Genomic DNA, 6763 nt, shown 5'->3' with positions numbered 1-6763 from the left:
AACACTCTGGGTACCTCCGGGTACTTGGGGTTGGTTGAGGACTTGGTGAACAAACACTTGATATACACTCTCCGGATGTACTTCGGGTGTCACCTGTTGTCCGAGACCACTTGCATGGTTAGCAAGCGTTGTGATTCAATGGCCCTACCGGGCAAACACTTTGGGTTCGCAAGGACTTGGAGTGCCGGGACGGGTTGGCGGATCCAACACTCTGGGTACCTCCGGGTACTTGGGGTTGGTTGAGGACTTGGTGAACAAACACTTGTTGTACACTCTCCGGATGTACTTCGGGTGTCACCTGTTGTCCGAGGCCACTTGCATGGTAGCAAGCGTTGTGATACAATGGCCCTACCGGGCAAACACTTTGGGTTCGCAAGGACTTGGAGTGCCGGGACGGGTTTGCGGATCCAACACTCTGGGTACCTCCGGGTACCTGGGGTTGGTTGAGGACTTGGTGAACAAACACTTGATATACACTCTTCGGATGTACTTCGGGTATCGCCTGTTGTCCGAGACCACTTGCATGGTTAGCAAGCGTTGTGATACAATGGCCCTACCGGGCAAACACTTTGGGTTCGCAAGGACTTGGAGTGCCGGGACGGGTTGGCGGATCCAACACTCTGGGTACCTCCGGGTACTTGGGGTTGGTTGAGGACTTGGTGAACAAACACTTGATATACACTCTTCGGATGTACTTCGGGTATCGCCTGTTGTCCGAGACCACTTGCATGGTTAGCAAGCGTTGTGGTCTAATGGCCCTACCGGGCAAACACTTTGGGTTCGCGAGGACTTAGAGTGCTGGTAGTGGTTGGCGGACCCAACACTCTGGGTACCTCCGGGTACTTGGGGTTGGTTGAGGACTTGGTGAGCAAACACTTGATATACACTCTTCGGATGTACTTCGGGTATCGCCTGTTGTCCGAGACCACTTGCATGGTTAGCAAGCGTTGTGGTCTAATGGCCCTACCGGGCAAACACTTTGGGTTCGCGAGGACTTAGAGTGCTGGTAGTGGTTGGTGGACCCAACACTCTGGGTACCTCCGGGTACTTGGGGTTGGTTGAGAACTTGGTGAAGATACCCCTGTCACCTTGTTCGAGGCCACTTGCATGGTCGCAAGCGTTGTGATACAATGGCCCTACCGGGCAAACACTTTGGGTTCGCAAGGACTTGGAGTGCTGGTAGTGGTTGGCGGGTCCAACACTCTGGGTACCTCCGGGTACTTGGGGTTGGTTGAGGACTTGGTGAACAAACACTTGATATACACTCTTCGGATGTACTTCGGGTATCGCCTGTTGTCCGAGACCACTTGCATGGTCAACGGTTGAGGTGGTGATGGCGGGTCGGTGCTGTAGGGTGCCGGCCTGTTGGCTGCCTTGGCCGGGTTGGTTGGTTAACACTTGATTGAGCTTGCACCCGAGGGTAATGGCACTTGAAGGTGGGTACCGGCCGGCTGACCTGGTGTGATGGTTGGTTGGTGAACACTTGGCGGTACTTGCACTTGGCTGTGCTTGGACTTGAAGGTGGGATCCGGCTGGCCTAGGCCATTGGTGGTTGGTTGGTGGGTTAGCCCTTAGCTGGGCTGGCTGGCTGGCTGGCCATCGGTGGTGTGGTGTGGTGTGGTGTGTGGAGTCGAGCATCGCGCGCCGTTGCCTTCTTCGGAGTGTTGTAGGTACGCAAGTGCTTGCAGTGCAAAGAGGTTGGTGATGGAGTGACATTGCCTTCACCATGGAGTTGCGGGTACTTAGGTACTTGCAAGGAGATGGTGGTATGGTGGTGTTGCGAGTGTGGTGTTCGATTAGAAAGATATAATTTCTAAGTCCGGATTAGTGCTGTCAGTGGGGCCCCCGCTAACAGGTCCTGCACGGCCACCGTGGGGCTTGACTTGGCGCTATTCCGGACTTGGGGCGATCACGATGTCCCCGTGCGGGACTTAGAAGATGGAAGAACACAAGTACCCTTATCCCATGACTTGTGAGCGATTGGCATACGTTACCACATGAAGAGAAAAATTGGCTAAGTCCCGGATCCATATTATATGAACAGAATAATCGGCTAAGTCCCGGATCCATATTATATGAAGAGAAATATCGGCTAAGTCCAGGATCCATATTATATGAAACGAAAAATCGGCTAAGTCCCGGATCCATATTATATGAAGAGAAAAATCGGCTAAGTCCAGGATCCATATATTATAACCTAATAATCGGCTAAGTCCAGGATCCATATATAATAACCTAATAATCGGCTAAGTCCAGGATCCATATTATATGAAGAGAAAAATCGGCTAAGTCCAGGATCCATATATGATAACCTAATAATCGGCTAAGTCCAGGATCCATATTATATGAAGAGAAAAATCGGCTAAGTCCAGGATCCATATATAATAACCTAATAATCGGCTAAGTCCAGGATCCATATAACATGAAGAGAAAAATCGGCTAAGTCCCAGATTGGGTCTGTCAGAAATACACTTCCAAGTTACCACACAAGCAAGCAAGATGGCCTAGTGATGGATCCATATGATATGAAGAGAAAAATCGGCTAAGTCCAGGATCCATATAATATGAAGAGAAAAATCGGCTAAGTCCCAGATTGGGTCTGTCAGAAATACACTTCCAAGTTACCACACAAGCAAGCAAGATGGCCTAGTGATGGATCCATATGATATGAAGAGAAAAATCGGCTAAGTCCCAGATTGGGTCTGTCAGAAATACACTTCCAAGTTACCACACAAGCAAGCAAGATGGCCTAGTGATGGATCCATATGATATGAAGAGAAAAATCGGCTAAGTCCCAGATTGGGTCTGTCAGACATACACTATCAAGTTACCACACAAGCAAGCAAGATGGCCTAGTGATGGATCCATATGATATGAAGAGAAAAATCGGCTAAGTCCCAGATTGGGTCTGTCAGAAATACACTTCCAAGTTACCACATGAGCAAGCAAGATGGCCTAGTGATGGATCCATATAATATGCAGAGAAAAATCGGCTAAGTCCCAGATTGGGTCTGTCAGAAATACACTTCCAAGTTACCACATGAGCAAGCAAGTTACCACATGAAGAGAAAGCCGGCAAAGTCTGGGAATGTTACCACATGAACTGGAAAATGGGCAAAAACCTACCTTCACAGGGAACGTGAATAAGTAAGGCTGTAGACATCGGATCGACAAGCCAAAGACTGATATGGAAAGGAAATGAGTAGTACTAGCTTTCCTGAGAGTTGCAGAGCTTAGACTGCATATGAACGAAAGTTATTAAGCGTCAAAGTCAGAGAAGTTACCCAAAGGAACACAAGTTCCAACTTAGAGCATGTATACCGCCTAGACGGTAAGAGGTACGGCCAGGCTGAGGAATAAGGAAATGTTGGCCAACATGTTCCCTAACTATCCCCCGAAGACCGCAAAGCAATCCAACATCAACCAAGAAAGTTATAGCCCGATCAAGGAAACACCTACTTTGCACCGATATTGCACCAAATACATGTACCAAGCACCTTCGGTTGCATACCTGCAGGGGTTTACCATAGTAGGCCATGGAAGACCGATATACCGAACATAATCACTTTCTATCTCCTCGGGTGTTTGAGATAGCGCTTTGCGGTACAAGAACGAAAGTTAGACTTTATCTTGGTGCATCTTTTTGCCCAAGATCACAAGACCCTATCTACCAAGGCAAGAAAGTTGTGTGGGGACAAAATGTCCAAAAGTGCCCAAAGTGGCACACTTGAACCATATATTCGAGAAAAACACAAGTGTGGGCCCGAGCTAGCAAGTTGAAATGTTCTGACCGTCAGTAGCCCTAGTTGAGGTGCACTTATCATTATATGAGGCCAACGTGCCAGCTAGTCTCTAAAGGGGCGATATGGGTGTTCCAAGGTTTGTACCCAATTGAGGAAAAAACAGGGTAAGGTACGGTGTACCGCGAATAACTCGGGCTATAGATGTCCGATCGATGAGTTTGGCATATGTATGGAAAGGTCTCGACGAGACCTAACTACCCTGAAAGTATGAAGGCAAAGACTTGAATGACCGGGAAGTTATTAAGTGCACAAGTGGTAAAGTTGCACCAAAGTCCATGTTACCCGAAGTGGCACATGAACACCCAATATTCGACCAAAACACAAGTTTAGAGACGAGCTAGCGAGCTACATTGTTCAGACCGTCAGTAGCCCGCATCAAGACACGCATTTCATTATATTGAGCCTAGCCGCTAGCTCGACTCGAAGTCGGTCATATGGTTGGTTGATGGTTTGGACCGACCACGTGGTGTACCAAGGTGATGTACCTTTCATGAATTAAAACTCTGGCTGTATGGCACTGAGCGACAAGCTAAGGTGTGATTTGGAATAGTCTTGAGTGGGACTATTTAGGAAAAATGCGAACAAAAAATCACAAAGTCCTTGGGCGAAGCTATTAGCGAAACATAGAGCAAATTGGTACCAAAAACTATGGAAATGGGACTTGAGTCAAAAATAACCGCAAGTTGGAGAAGAGATAGCAAGCTTGCGTAGAACAATTATATTTGGTGCATGGTATCACCAACAAAAAAGTATATGGGGCCAAGGTGCTGGCTGGCCTCCAAAGTGGAGATATGGGCGATCCAAAGTTTGTACCCAAGTACGAACAAGTATGGAAAAAACAGGGTAAGGTACCAAGTACCATTAATAACTTCGGCTGTAGATGGCCGAGCGAGGCAAACGGCTCACCGTTGGAAAGGTCTTGGGGAGACCTATCTACCCTGAAAGTTTCATGAGGCTGAGTTGAAAGACCACGGAGATATTAGGTGATGATGGTCCAATTCGGGGACCAAGTCGCAGGAAATGGCGCTTGACCAAAATCACCCTTGGAAGGTGAATACCGGCTTACCGGTAAGAGATAGCGACTTGACGTAGAATATTCATAAGTTGGGCGTGTAGAGACGCAACTTTTATTATATGGGGCCAACCCGGTCAGGGTGCTCCAAGTCGGTCGTTTGGTTGGTTTATGGTTTGGGCCGACCACGTGGTGTGCCAAGTTGAGGTACCTTTCATGAATTATAACTTGGTCAGTTTGCCACCGAGCGACAAGCTGCGGTGTGTTTTGGAATGGTCTTGAGTGGGACTATCAAGGAAAAATACCAATCGAAAATCAGCTTGTCCATGGCCGAAGCTATTAGTGAAACATATAGCAAAATGGGTCCAAAAACGAATGAAATGGGAATTGGACCAAGAATAACGGCAAGTTGGAGAAGAGATAGCAAGTTGGCGTAGAACAATTATATTTGGTGCATGGCATGACCAACAAAAAAGTATATGGGGCCAAGGTGCTAGCTGGCCTCCAAAGTGGAGATATGGGCGATCCAAAGTTTGTACCCAAGTACGAACAAGTATGGAAAAAACAGGGTAAGGTACCAAGTACCATTAATAACTTCGGCTGTAGATGGCCGAGCGAGGCAAACGGCTCACCGTTGGAAAGGTCTTGGGGAGACCTATCTACCCTGAAAGTTTCATGAGGCTGAGTTGAAAGACCACGGAGATATTAGGTGATGATGGTCCAATTCGGGGACCAAGTCGCAGGAAATGGCGCTTGACCAAAATCACCCTTGGAAGGTGAATACCGGCTTACCGGTAAGAGATAGCGACTTGGCGTAGAATATTCATAAGTTGGGCGTGTAGAGACGCAACTTTTATTATATGGGGCCAACCCGGTCAGGGTGCTCCAAGTCGGTCGTTTGGTTGGTTTATGGTTTGGGCCGACCACGTGGTGTGCCAAGTTGAGGTACCTTTCATGAATTATAACTTGGTCAGTTTGCCACCGAGCGACAAGCTGCGGTGTGTTTTGGAATGGTCTTGAGTGGGACTATCAAGGAAAAATACCAATCGAAAATCAGCTTGTCCATGGCCGAAGCTATTAGTGAAACATATAGCAAAATGGGTCCAAAAACGAATGAAATGGGAATTGGACCAAGAATAACGGCAAGTTGGAGAAGAGATAGCAAGTTGGCGTAGAACAATTATATTTGGTGCATGGCATGACCAACAAAAAAGTATATGGGGCCAAGGTGCTAGCTGGCCTCCAAAGTGGAGATATGGGCGATCCAAAGTTTGTACCCAAGTACGAACAAGTATGGAAAAAACAGGGTAAGGTACCAAGTACCATTAATAACTTCGGCTGTAGATGGCCGAGCGAGGCAAACGGCTCACCGTTGGAAAGGTCTTGGGGAGACCTATCTACCCTGAAAGTTTTATGAGGCTGAGTTGAAAGACCACGGAGATATTAGGTGATGATGGTCCAATTCGGGGACCAAGTCGCAGGAAATGGCGCTTGACCAAAATCACCCTTGGAAGGTGAATACCGGCTTACCGGTAAGAGATAGCGACTTGGCGTAGAATATTCATAAGTTGGGCGTGTAGAGACGCAACTTTTATTATATGGGGCCAACCCGGTCAGGGTGCTCCAAGTCGGTCGTTTGGTTGGTTTATGGTTTGGGCCGACCACGTGGTGTGCCAAGTTGAGGTACCTTTCATGAATTATAACTTGGTCAGTTTGCCACCGAGCGACAAGCTGCGGTGTGTTTTGGAATGGTCTTGAGTGGGACTATCAAGGAAAAATACCAATCGAAAATCAGCTTGTCCATGGCCGAAGCTATTAGTGAAACATATAGCAAAATGGGTCCAAAAACGAATGAAATGGGAATTGGACCAAGAATAACGGCAAGTTGGAGAAGAGATAGCAAGTTGGCGTAGAACAATTATATTTGGTGCATGGCATGACCAACAAA

Source organism: Anopheles coustani (assembly GCF_943734705.1).
Source record: "Anopheles coustani chromosome X unlocalized genomic scaffold, idAnoCousDA_361_x.2 X_unloc_97, whole genome shotgun sequence".
NCBI classification, from domain to species: domain Eukaryota; kingdom Metazoa; phylum Arthropoda; class Insecta; order Diptera; family Culicidae; genus Anopheles; species Anopheles coustani.
The sequence above is the reverse complement of the archived record's forward strand: the minus strand, read 5'-3'. Positions refer to the sequence as shown.